Genomic DNA, 12,403 nt, shown 5'->3' on the forward strand with positions numbered 1-12,403 from the left:
AATTGACTAATTGGTATAAACGTTGATGAAGAAAGGGTTCATGAGGGAGGGAGGAGGGGGGAGGGAGGGGAAAATGAGGAACTGATGCCAGGGGCTTAGGTGGAGAGCAAATGTTTTGAGAATGATGAGGGCAATGAATGTACAAATGCGCTTTACACAATTGATGTATGTATGGATTATGATGAGTTGTATGAGCCCCTAATAGAATTATTTTTTAAAAAGTTGATGAAGAAACTCAGTATCATTAGTCAGAACACGGACAAGGGTTGATTTTGTAACACATTCTCAATTGCTCCTATGCAAGTTCAAGTTGAAGATAAACTAAAAGAAGTCTACAAGAGTCAAAGTATGACCTTGAATATATCCTACCCAAATTTAGAGACAATCTCCAGAATAGATACTAATCATTGAGTACTAATAACTTTAGACCAGAATGAATTAAGGGTTGACATCAAGGATTTCATCCACAAAGAAAGCAAAATATAATTTAAAAGATAGGGAAGAAAGAAAAGACCAAAACAGATGTGAAAAGAGACTCTGAAGCTTGCTCTTCGATGTGCAGTGGCTAACACCAGGGGAGAACGATGGAGAAGAGCCGAACAGAAGATTTCAAGGACAGTTCACGAAGACAAAGCGAAGTATTACGATGATGTGTGCAACGCTCTACCTTTAGAAAACCAAAAGGAAAAACATGCTTGGCGTTTCTCAAGCTGAAAAACTGAAGAAAAAGCCAAGCTGGAGTTGCAGTCCTGAAAGATTCTATGGGCTAACTCTTCTATGATGCAGGAAGCACTGAGAGAAGATGGAATGAATACACAGAGTCATTGGTGAGTGCTCAAGCATTTAAGAGGTGGCATATGATCACGAGCCAATAGTAATGAAGGAAGAAGCTAGATACACTGAAGGCATCGGCTAAAACAAAGATCCGAGGATGGACAGACTACCCATTGAGATGTTTCAACAAAAAGATGCAACACCGAAACCACTATTTTGTCTATTTCAAGAAATATGGAAGACGGCTAGCTGATCAACAAGAGATATATATTGGGCCACTTTCAAAGAAAGGAGTTCAAATATAGTGTAGAAATTATCTAATGGTGTTTTAGTCTGAGTGGACTAGAGAAACAAATTGCATGTGTGTATAGGAAAGAGCTTTATATACAAGAGCAATTGAATACTGAGAAAACATCCCAGCCAAGTCCAGATCAAGTCTGTAAGTTCAATATTAGCCCATATGTCCGATACCAGTCTATAAAATCTTCTTCAGACTCACGAAATACATGCAGTGATGCCGAATGCAGGAAGATCATAGGGTGGGAAGTCTTGTGGATTCAGTGGTGTAAGCATCTCAGCGCTGGCAGAAGTATCCACGTGGCTCCAGTTCTGGGGAATAGCATAATTCCAGGTGGCTTGTCAGATGGAATGTCTCCCAGGGAGTGAGCAGAGAGAGAGTCTCCTGCCTCCAAGGAGGAATACTACAGTTCCCAGAATCCTCAGCAGAATGCCATGCACAAACACAGGCCTCATTAGCTATAACCTGATTGACAGGCTAGACACCACCCCTTTACTCTTAATCCTCAAATTGACACCAGATTATGTAACTACCACAAATGATATCATTAATATCACAGGTAAGCTGAATATAACTTCAAAATGCACAGTGCATAGACAGAGCTGTCACAAAGTCAGGACAGAAATAACATGGAATTCAGAAGAGGATGTGGAATTAAGGGTATGATTGCTGATGTCAGATTGATTTTGGCTGAAAACAGGGAATACCAGAAAGATGTTTGCTTGTGTCTTATTGACTATGCAAAGGCTTTTGACTATATGGATCATAATCAATTATGAATAACATTATCAAGAATGGAAATTCAAGAAACACTTAATTGTGTGCATGCAGAATCTATACATAGGCTAAGACTCGGTCATTAGGCTAGAATTAGGGATATTGTAATTTCCAATCAGGGAAGGTTTGGGTCAGGATTATATCCTTTGACCATACTAATTCAGTCTATGCTGAGCAGATCTGAGAAGCTGCATTATGCAGCATCAGGATTGCAAGAAGATTTGACAGCTACTTGCCATATGTATGTTGGCTCACTGACTTGCTGAAAGTGAAGAGGACTTGAAGCACTTATTGATGAAGATCGAAGACAGCCTTCAGTATTGGATTACAACTGAATGTAAAGAAACAAAAATTCCTTACAACTGGGCCACTTGATGACATCATGATAAACAGAGAACAGATTGAAAATTGTCCAAGATTTCATTTTACCTGTATCCTTAACCAATGCTCATAAAAACGGCAGTCAAGAAATCAAATAGCATATTGCATTGGGCAAATCTGCTGCACGAGATCTCTTTAAAGTGTAGGAGTGTCCTTTTGAGGACTAAGGTGCACCTGACCCAAGTACTTTTAGTCACCTCACATTTATGTGAAAGTTGGACAATGAATAAGGAGTACCAAAGAATCATCGATGCATTTGATTTAGGGTGTAAGTGAAGAATATTTAAAATCCCATAGTCTGCCAGCGTAACAAATCTGTCTTAGAAGAATTACAGCAAGAATGCTCCTTAAAAATGAGAATGAAGGGACTTTGCCTCTTGTGCTGTGGACTTATTATCAGGAGAGACCAGTCTCTGGAGAAGTACCACATGCTTGGTAGAGAGACAGAAAAGTTTTCGACGGGCTGACTGACGTATGTCTGTCTGCATGATGGGCTGAAACATCCACGTGAGAGTGGCATCAGATCAGGCAGCGTATTGTTTGCTGAGCACAGGTCACCATGAGTCGAACTGCTGACAACAACAGCGTTGGACCTACTGGGATAACTCTTCTAAAATATCAGATAAACCCGTAGGACTTAACAAATGAATATTAGTCACATTTTTGTTTCTTTTATTGAGAATCCTAGAGTTTGAGACAGGTAATGTTTTACATCATTTTTTTTTTTACATGTTTTCTGAAGTTAGAAAAATACATCCCTTAATAACTTTTAAGTGTAGTCATATTATTAAGCAAACTCCATTTAAAACATAATGTATCAGAGGAGTGCTGCGATAATGTAACTTATCTATTCATCCTGTATGAAAATGATTCTTTTTCCCGAGGGCATATCAGAATTACCTGAGAGACAATTCGCTCTTCATTGAGGAAACCACATCCCCCAAATTCTATTACATGCTGGCATGTCATGTACTCTCCAGCTGAGAATCACTTTTGTAGGAACCTTCTGCTAGAAATGGAACCCTGGTCTTCCCAGGTGTGGACAAATAGATAAAAAGTTGAGACCCTCTGCTTTATGATGGTTTCTTCTTTTTTTGTTTTAAAGGCTTATTTATGAATTATTATTCTGGTATGGGTGAAAATTTACAGAGCATATTAATTTCCATTTAATAATGTATACACAGCTGTTTTATAATAATTGCAGTTCCCTCAGTGAAATAGACAATTCTCTACCTCCCATCCCTGGGACTATGATTTTTCATGAGAAGGTATATTCTGAATCCCAATGAAGAATGCCAACAGGTCAGCTCCCCTTTTCCTAGTTTCTTACTTGTTTTGGAGTTACCATGCATACACCTGTGTGAAAAGAACTCTTTCCCACAGACTAGGGCAGGAGAAATCCTGGATGTGGAACTTGAGTGTTGGGTTTTCTCCTCTCTGAGGTGGCTCCAGGCGAAGCAACTTGTGTGCGGAATAGACTCTCAGTGGTCACTGCTAGCATTACAGCTGGGGGAGCCTGGCTTCTGGGAAGTGGGCTGTGGGTTGCCCAGAGAGTGCTCCCATGTTTTCTGGAGCCTCACTGCTGTCCTTCCAGGTTGGAAGCAGGCATACTAACAGTGGAAGAACAAGGGAGGGTAGTTGCCTCGTTGACAGTGGACAGATACTTTGGGGAGCCAGCTATGGGACAAACCAAAAAAACGCAGCCCAGTGCGTATCTCTCCACTACACCACCAGAGCCTTGACTTGCCACAGCGATGTCTATATTGCAAAATTTCTCAACACCCCTTGGGAGGAAGATGAGGCTTTCTACTCCCCTAAAGAGTAGCAGTCTCGGAAACCCAAGGGGCAACTTGACCCAGTCCCATAGGGTCAGTATGAGTTGGCATTGATTTGATGGAAGTGGGGTGTGTTTGTTTTTGTTACTCTGGTGTATGTATGCTGCACGGGACTAGTCATGTTTCAAATAATTCAAAAGCTCAGTGATTGAGCATAAGGAAATTGCTTCTATTAAAAATGTGAAAACACTAGTTGAGCTGTTTGATAGCAGAAACTATGCCATTCATTCCTAGGGCCCATCATAGGAATGAGAATATTCTCACTGTGTGAAGCACAGTGCACTTGCATAGGTCAAATCATTTCATCCTTACAGCAGTCCTCCATGGTTAAGCATATTTAGTCTAGAGTCGGGCAGAAAGTATTCAACTCCTTATTTACCTCCAATATGCAGCCTCCTTTACAAAAGAAAAAAGACCAATCTTAAAAGATGTAATTCTATTGCAACAGAGTTAAAAATTAAGAAAATAAACTTTTAGAGCAGCCAATAGGTAATTGCTAGTGTAACTGGCTGGGATTGTAATCAAATTAACCTATTTGTTTCTAAAGTCTGATGTAGGTCAGAATGACCTCATATTAAATGAAGAACCCCTTAGCCACAGGGAAAGCTGCACCATATCATAGTTAACTCTCAATGTTAGCCCAGTGCTTAGTTCTCTTTCTCTCTTTTTATCGCAGCTAAAAGTAGCCTTTCTGATAATTATGCGAATCGTGTACTAAAATCTGGGAGACAAAACTCAGATGTGTCAGAACTTAACTTTTTTGCCTGTCATTCTTTCATGTCTAGAAATTACAGCATTAACTGTAATGATTGTGTTTTCAAGTGAAGAACAGTTACATATCCCCAAATATTTTAGACTGTTATACCAAATTTGTGTTATTTAATTGGAAAGGTCAGCCTTCATGTCGTCTTTCCCACATTTGAACCCAATGATGATAAAAGGAATGTTGCACCATGTATCTTATTCTGTCTCAATAAAAGCATTGTGGGACAGTTTTTCAGGTGGCCAACTATGTGGAATATAAAATAAGTATATGAAATTTAAATGAAATAAGTATGGTCCGGAAGTTACGGATTTCTGACTTACGTACATTCCATGATTATGAACCTCCCCTTTCCAGTCCCATGAAATCTATTCATTAGGAAGTTGAAGTGCATGCAATGGCTTGGAGTAATCAAAATGTTTTGTGATGTGCATCAAAATAACAATAATATTAATGTATTAGTATGTCAGAGATGCTTTAGTATATCTGGAAGCATTTTTCTAATGGTTCTTATGCATAGAAAGGTATATTCTATACTAAGGAAGACATATAGATATGAACCGTTCCTAACTGTTTTAATTTAATACAAAGCCAACTTAAAGATAAGATTTGTGATCTGGAGACAGCCTTGTATTATAGATGTCTTTTTTGTAAAATCTTGTCCTTCACATTGTTAGGGAGAAGCAGATAGGAAAACAGTTGGTTTTGTGTATTTTTCGCTTTACCGTATTCCTTTTCCATTCTCACTGAAAGTGTACCTTTCTGTACATAAAAACGTTAAAGAAGCAGACCGTCAGCCATTGTAAAGGGAGGGATGTACAGGGGATTAGAGGAGAAAAGAGGAGTAACACTGAAGGAGATTAGAAGCTCACTGCCACGATTCCCTTCTGATGATCCCGAGACGGAGGCAGAGGGGATGGATGACTGCCTGGTACACGGAGGGCAGGGCTGATCCCCCTTAGGAGTTGTGCTTTGGGAGAGCTCTGAGGGCCAGGGATTTGGAGACCCCTTGTCCGTGACTCGACTTATTGCTATGAGCTTCTCTGTAGTTCTGACTTAGGCTTGGGATAGGTGAAACATGCCATCTTTTAAAAGAATTCTTAAAACGCTTTCTTTCTCAGTTATTCTGTTATTCAATTCAGTAATATTTTCGTTGTTTTAACCGATCTTTTTACTCTAATTATGGTTCTGGGAGGAACTGTTCTGGGAAGTCTTGTTCACGCAGGCATCGCAGTAGTTGAGAGGGTCAACCTTTGCCTACTGGATGTGTCCTGCCCACTCCCCCACCCCCACGAGTTTTCCCCGTTTTAAACCGTATATTCTGCTAAGTTAAAGAAAATTATTGTTGAGGGAAGAAATAATTCCCAAACTGCCTCCAATGAGTTGTATCTGTCACATGTAAGCCAAAAAAGGGGAGATGGCAGGAGGAACAGCTAAAGGCCATGCCTTGCAGAGGTTCTCAACCTTCTTACTGCCTCGACCCTTTCATACAGTTCCTCATGTGGTGGTGACCCCAAGCATAAAATTATTTTCCTTGCTACTTTATCACTGCCATTTTGCTACTGTTATGAATCAGGTGACCCCTGTGACAGGGTCGTTCATGACCCACAGGTTGAGAACCGCCCCTTTAGGGTGAAGCACAACAGGATTCTCCTTCAGAGTCCTGAACTCTGTGCCCAATTTATACTTTTTTGTGAGGGGCCTTAACTTCTTATGCTCTCATCTTTAAAATGGTGGTAATGATAGTTAGTATGAACATTTGAATGACAGAATTCATATAAATCTGAAATATAGTACCTGGAAGACTGTAATCAATCTATAAATGAGAAATTATGCAATAGATGAGTCCTTTGACTTCCTTTATCCATGTCCTTTTTTGTGCTTCAACTATTTTGTCTTTTAGTTTATTTATTTTAGAAAGTGCTAGGATTTTTAAAGGCGTTAGACTGACCCATTGTCTCCTTGCCTTAGCATTTTCCTGAGACTGAAGAATTACTGACTGGCAGTATTAATACTCCCTCCTCCACCCCATGGTTTGCTTTTTTTAATTAGCTTGGTTACTCCCTGTCATTTCAACTAGCCTAGGCGATAGCATTCAGTTTACTAGATTACACCAACCTTAGGTTTCTCACCAACCTATCACAACCTTATGGTTGTGCTAACATGCGTTTAAAAACAACCTCAGTGTTACCATACTTTTTATGAAATCAATATTAAAAGTCTGCAATTATTGAAAGAACTAGTTATTAAAAATAAGAAAAGACTAATCTTTCTAAATATACAACCATATATTAAACAGATTGTGTTGCCAACACAAAATAGCATATTACTTCCTTATTCATTGTCCAGACTATTTTCAACTATGAGTTAAGTCAAAATAGAGGTATTTGCTTATGTACATATATTTTTATGGCAATGCATGGAGGTAGTGGATAGCCTTCGAGTCCCTGCTCATGTCTTCCCTCAATGCAAGAACACGTTGTTCTAAGAAGCTGGCATTTTTTCATGCTCACCCTCCCGGCACCATCACTGAAGGTAAGCCCTCGTGGACCTGGAAGCCAAGTTCCCCTTTCCTTTAATCCTGCATCCTCTCACAGAAAAGGAAGCCATAAAAACACATTCTGTATTTGAAAGGTTGGCGGGTTTTGGTCGTATTCTCATATAGAATCACACTTGGAGAGCGTCTTATAAGTCATCCTGTTTGGCTCCCTTGGACAGAGGGAGACTTGTCCCAGAGATTTTCTGGTAGAGCTGTGCTCGGCTCACTGTCATTGAGTTGATTCTGACTCTTAGTGACCCTATGGGCCAGGGTAGAACTGCCCTGGTGGGTTTCTGAGACTGGAATGATTAACAGGAGTAGAAAGCCTCATCTTTCTCCCACAGAGTGGGTGGGATTTTAGTCTGCTGACCTTGTGGTTAGCAGCCCAGTGCATAACCCACTATGCCACCAGGGCTCCACTGGAGTAATGAAATGAAAATGTGAGTTAGAAGGAGGGGCTGTGTCTCTGAGCAATGTGACATGTTTCGACCTGGCAGGAGAATCTCCTTGCTTATCAGATTGTTCACTTTTCGTTATCTTATCGCTCAGATTATTTTCAGCAGTCCCCATGATTTAGGATGGTCAAATGATTATGCAACTAGGAAGAAGCCTATACTGATTATCCATGAAATTATTCTGGACATGGTCTATATTAAAAGTGTACATACAATCAAGTAACTGATACATTTGTGGGTCTTTTAAATTAATGCTCAATTTACTGTTATGTTCATACTTAACAAATGTTGAAAATACTTTTTTTAATCCAGAAAAAATTTCAGTATAGCTTTATGCTCTATTTAAGACTGAGTGGTTTATGAATTGGGCTCTGGTGAAAAATGTAGCTTGCTGCCCTCTAAAGGTTTACAACCTCAAAAACCCTAGTGTCCAGGGCAGTTCCACCTGTCTCTGTAGGGCCACTATCAGTCAGAATAGATTTGATTATTAAAGTGAGATTTGTTTTGGTATCTTTTATTTATCAGAGTTTACTTTAATCAGTTTTAAAATGGATAGATTAATTTAAACCTATGCTTGTTGGTGAGCAGAAGTTTCTGGCTTTATTTCAAATATATGTGTTTCAGTTTGCTTTATTTTACTAGTATGACTAATTCTGCCCTTAAACTAATTGTTCTGGCAAGATTATATTCCTTTTGATTCCTCATTCTTCATAATACTTTAATGAATAAGTTTAGCTAATACACTCATGTCTGCTGCCTCTGCACGTCTCTTTACCCATTTGTTTACCTTGCAAATTATGGATTCTAGGCAAACAAGGCAGAATCATTTATATATTCGTCTTTAGCATACTTTAAAATATGGTGCTAAAATATGGGCTGTTATTAAAAGCACTGCTGAATTCACTAAAAATTCACAAATTTTTACCCAGAAATTGATCTGAAATACAAAACCTATGGCTCTTTTATTATTTGCAGTACTTATTTATGTCAGGCACTATGGCACTAAATAGTACTAACGTCCATCGATTCGATGCTGACTTAGAGTGACCCTCAACGACAGGGGAGACCAATCCCTGTGGGTTTTCCAGACTGTGAGTCTTCCCGGGAGCAGAGAGCTGGTCTTTCTCCGATGGAGAGGCTGGTGATTTCCAACTGTTGGAGTCTTAGCGTGTTACCACTATGACACCTCTTTACCAATTGGAAGGTCAAGTGTAGCTAGTTATTGTTATTTTGATCATGTGCAACTCTGTTTTGTTTTTCATAAGTTTGTGGAAGAACAATATGAGAAATGGCGCCTAAGATTTTGGAATCTGTGAATTAATTTTTGCCTTGTTCTGAGAAGCAGCAACAAAGAAGGAAGTGTTTTTGTTTCTAAGCATAATAGATATCAAAGATTAGAGATTCTATTTTACATGTCTATGTAAAGGCTCAGAATTAGAACTTGAAGCCAAGAAGCTTTTTCCAAGAGGAAAAAAAAATTTTAATTAAAAAGATCATTTTATTGGGGGCTCTTATAATAATCCATTCATCAATTGTAGTAAGCGTATTTGTACATATGTTGCCATCATTATTTTCTAAATATTTACTTTCTATTTGAGCCCTTGGGATCAGCTCCCCCCCCCCCATGACCCCTTCTCTCCACGGTTTCTGTTGTTCACCACCACCCCCCCACCCCTCGTGTGTGTGTGTGTGTGTGTGTGTGTGTGTGTTTATGTGTTGTTCATTTTGGTCTGTTCCCCCTTCCCCACTCTTCTCACCACTTTCCCCCTACCCTCTTGGTATTGCTGCTCCCATTCCTGTTCCTGGATTCTGCATGTAGTGATCTCTTCTAGCCCACAATGAAAGGCAGGACTGTGATGGTGGGGGGTGGTGAACCCTCGAGGAACCAGAGGAATATAGTGTATTTCGTCTGTGCTATACTGTTCCCTGATTGACTCATCCCTTCCTTGAGATCCTTCTGTGAGGGGATGTCCATTGTCTACAGACGGGTTTTGGGTCAAGAGGGGAAAATTTAAGGAAGGAACAACAATTAAGAAGTTTGGAGCCTGGAGAAGTCCATACAGTGTACTTTCCCCATAGAGATTCAGTCTAACTGGAAATTTATAGTGGGAATATATTCTCCTGCATTGGCTAGTTGTCCTGTAAACTTGGTCCTTAACATTGTATAAAAGGATTATTGAGTATGAATTTCTAAGTTAGTAATTCATAAATGGATTTGGAGCAGAAGGGACTCTGGAGTCCCACCTTCGGCACAGCTTGTTTGCTAGTAATCTGCTTGGTTACCACTTGGGATACACCCAAGCTATCACCTTTTTATCTTTGCTTCATCATGTGGTTGGGAAGCTTAATTTACACATGGCACAGCTAGCCTTTGCCTATGCTGTAAAATCAACGTGCTTGACACAGTGTATGTATGTGTGTATTGTGATCAGAGTTGTATGAGCCCCCAATGAAATGATAAAAAACAAGACAAGACACCACTGAATCAGTCACACTATTCTTTTTCCTTTGCTTCGGTACTGGAAGGAGCTGTAACTCCCCCAGCTGAGAGTGCCGTGCTCACTCAGGGACTAGGAAGAAGCTCTGTTTGCTCTGTGTTCATGGCCGTTGGATAGCTATTGAGTAAGTCTACTTGTTAGGCACATCGATGAGATAGAGGCAGTGACTTTCTAACGGACTCATGTTAAATACCTATTGTAAAAGTGTAATGCAATACTTGTGTCTCCTGAAACCTGCAAATAAGTTGTTATTTTGCTAGCCCTTAAGACTGATGGTCGTGGTTCTTAAAATTGAGCTTCTTATTAAAACAGACAAGCAAACTAGGGTGTAGAGCATTGTCTTTATGAACCACTGTGCTAACTTCTTGTGTATTAATTTATTGTTGAGCTCCTAAGGCCAAACACAGGAAACTGGGCTTGGCATTCAGGCACCAGTTTGATTTCTTTTCCAATATGGCATGATGTGTATTTCTGTTATGATATAAAATATAATTGTATATAGTGAGGGAAGGGTTTGAAGGCTTTTTGGGGGGTGGGGTGGGGGTGAGAATGCCTGGTTGGAGGCCCATTGTGTAGTATCAAGTAACAAATAGTGAAGATCAATATTTTACAGATATAGAAGTATGTGAAAAAGCAAAGCAGCATTCTTGAGGTGATTGTTTAACTGGAGGAAGATATTGAGTAAGGTACTTAAAAAAAATAAAATATTACTCTTTGACCAGTGGGGTTAACTGTCCTAAATCATGTTGTATAGGCCTTCACAGTGGAAAAAGTGTATGTAGAGTGTGAGAGGCAGGTCCAGACCATGTTGTTTAATATTAGACTCTTGATTGTCTGAGGGCAGAGGCTGTGTGTGTATGAGGCATCCCGAGTATCACACCAAGGACATTATTGTTAAATCAATGAATGCTAAGCCAAATAAAACACTGTGTTCATCGCTATAATACAGAAGTATAACTACCATGCTGGGGAAGTAAGAGAATTGAGTTGGTTAAGAAAGAACAAAAAGTTTGGAGGAAAAAAAGCCACCTTATGGTAATTTCTTTTAAAGATGGAAAAACCTCTTTCATTCTAGGAATAGAAACTGAGGCTGCAGCACACAGGGCTAATGATCAGAAGAATCAGACGAAAAGTTTTTGACCCCATTTCCATGGTCTTCCTCTTACATAATCTAGTTTTTCTATTTGTATTTAGGTAATAGGAAATTGAACTGTATTTACAGATGAGATTTATCTGACTGAAGTGACTAATTAGTTTTGCATACAAATCCACGGTTACTTTTGTCAGTTCAGTTTGGAAGCATATAGCTGGAGCTGATTCTTCCCACTTGGAAGTTCCCTAACACTAGATTGATAGGTTCTTTACAGTCTCATCGCAGGTGCACATAGATTTCTATGATCTTCAGACATCTTTTCCCATAGAAATAATAGAAGATACTGTCTCCAGAGCATGATTAAACCTGAGTGAATATTCAGAAGTGAGGTATAAGAAAAGCTGCAGAAGAAGATGATTAAAAAGAGACTGAAACCAGTAATAATAATCAGAGACGTAGCCAGGGTTACAGTCGCTAGGGGAGAGGATTTGATGTTGAAAGTGGTTAGGGTGTCAAAGAAAGGTAGCAATGGGTCAAGGTGGACTTGCCTCGGGGGTTGGAAACCACCCACCACAGAGTCCTTTGATGTAGTCTCCAATTAGGCTACAGTTCTGTGTGGCTTTCTGTGTTGGGGGGTGGGGATGGGGAGGGAAAAGGAGCTGACTTCAAAGGGAAGCTGTTGAACTGGGGAAAGAATCACAGACTTCTGAAATTGCTAAAAGTCATGCCTGCGGTCCTCGCACTGTTGCCCTAAGGGCCAGCATATCCTGGCATTGAAGTTTGCTTAAAGAGAATTTGATTCTTTGTTTTAGTTTTCATAGAAATATACCACTAGCTTTCAAATAAAATTTAAGCAGACTATAGCATTTACTGAAAGATCAGGTGTCGCCGCCACATATATACAGAGTTCACAACGTGAATAGGAACTTTTGTATGCAGTTTTTAGAGGTTTCCTAGTGAATTTCTCAGTGTGCATGAAACAATGTTTAG

The 12,403-nt window shown here is 39.6% G+C and overlaps 1 protein-coding gene across 4 annotated transcripts in view; it reads left to right on the plus strand.

Annotated features, from left to right (window-relative positions):
• DST (dystonin) overlaps nucleotides 1-12,403 on the plus strand; it is a 527,522-nt gene that overhangs the window by 247,298 nt on the left and 267,821 nt on the right. The window lies entirely within an intron of this gene.

The sequence above is a fragment of the Echinops telfairi genome, unplaced genomic scaffold (assembly GCF_000313985.2).
Source record: "Echinops telfairi isolate 266 unplaced genomic scaffold, ASM31398v2 ScPeMD7_3533;HRSCAF=4204_1, whole genome shotgun sequence".
NCBI lineage: Eukaryota > Metazoa > Chordata > Mammalia > Afrosoricida > Tenrecidae > Echinops > Echinops telfairi.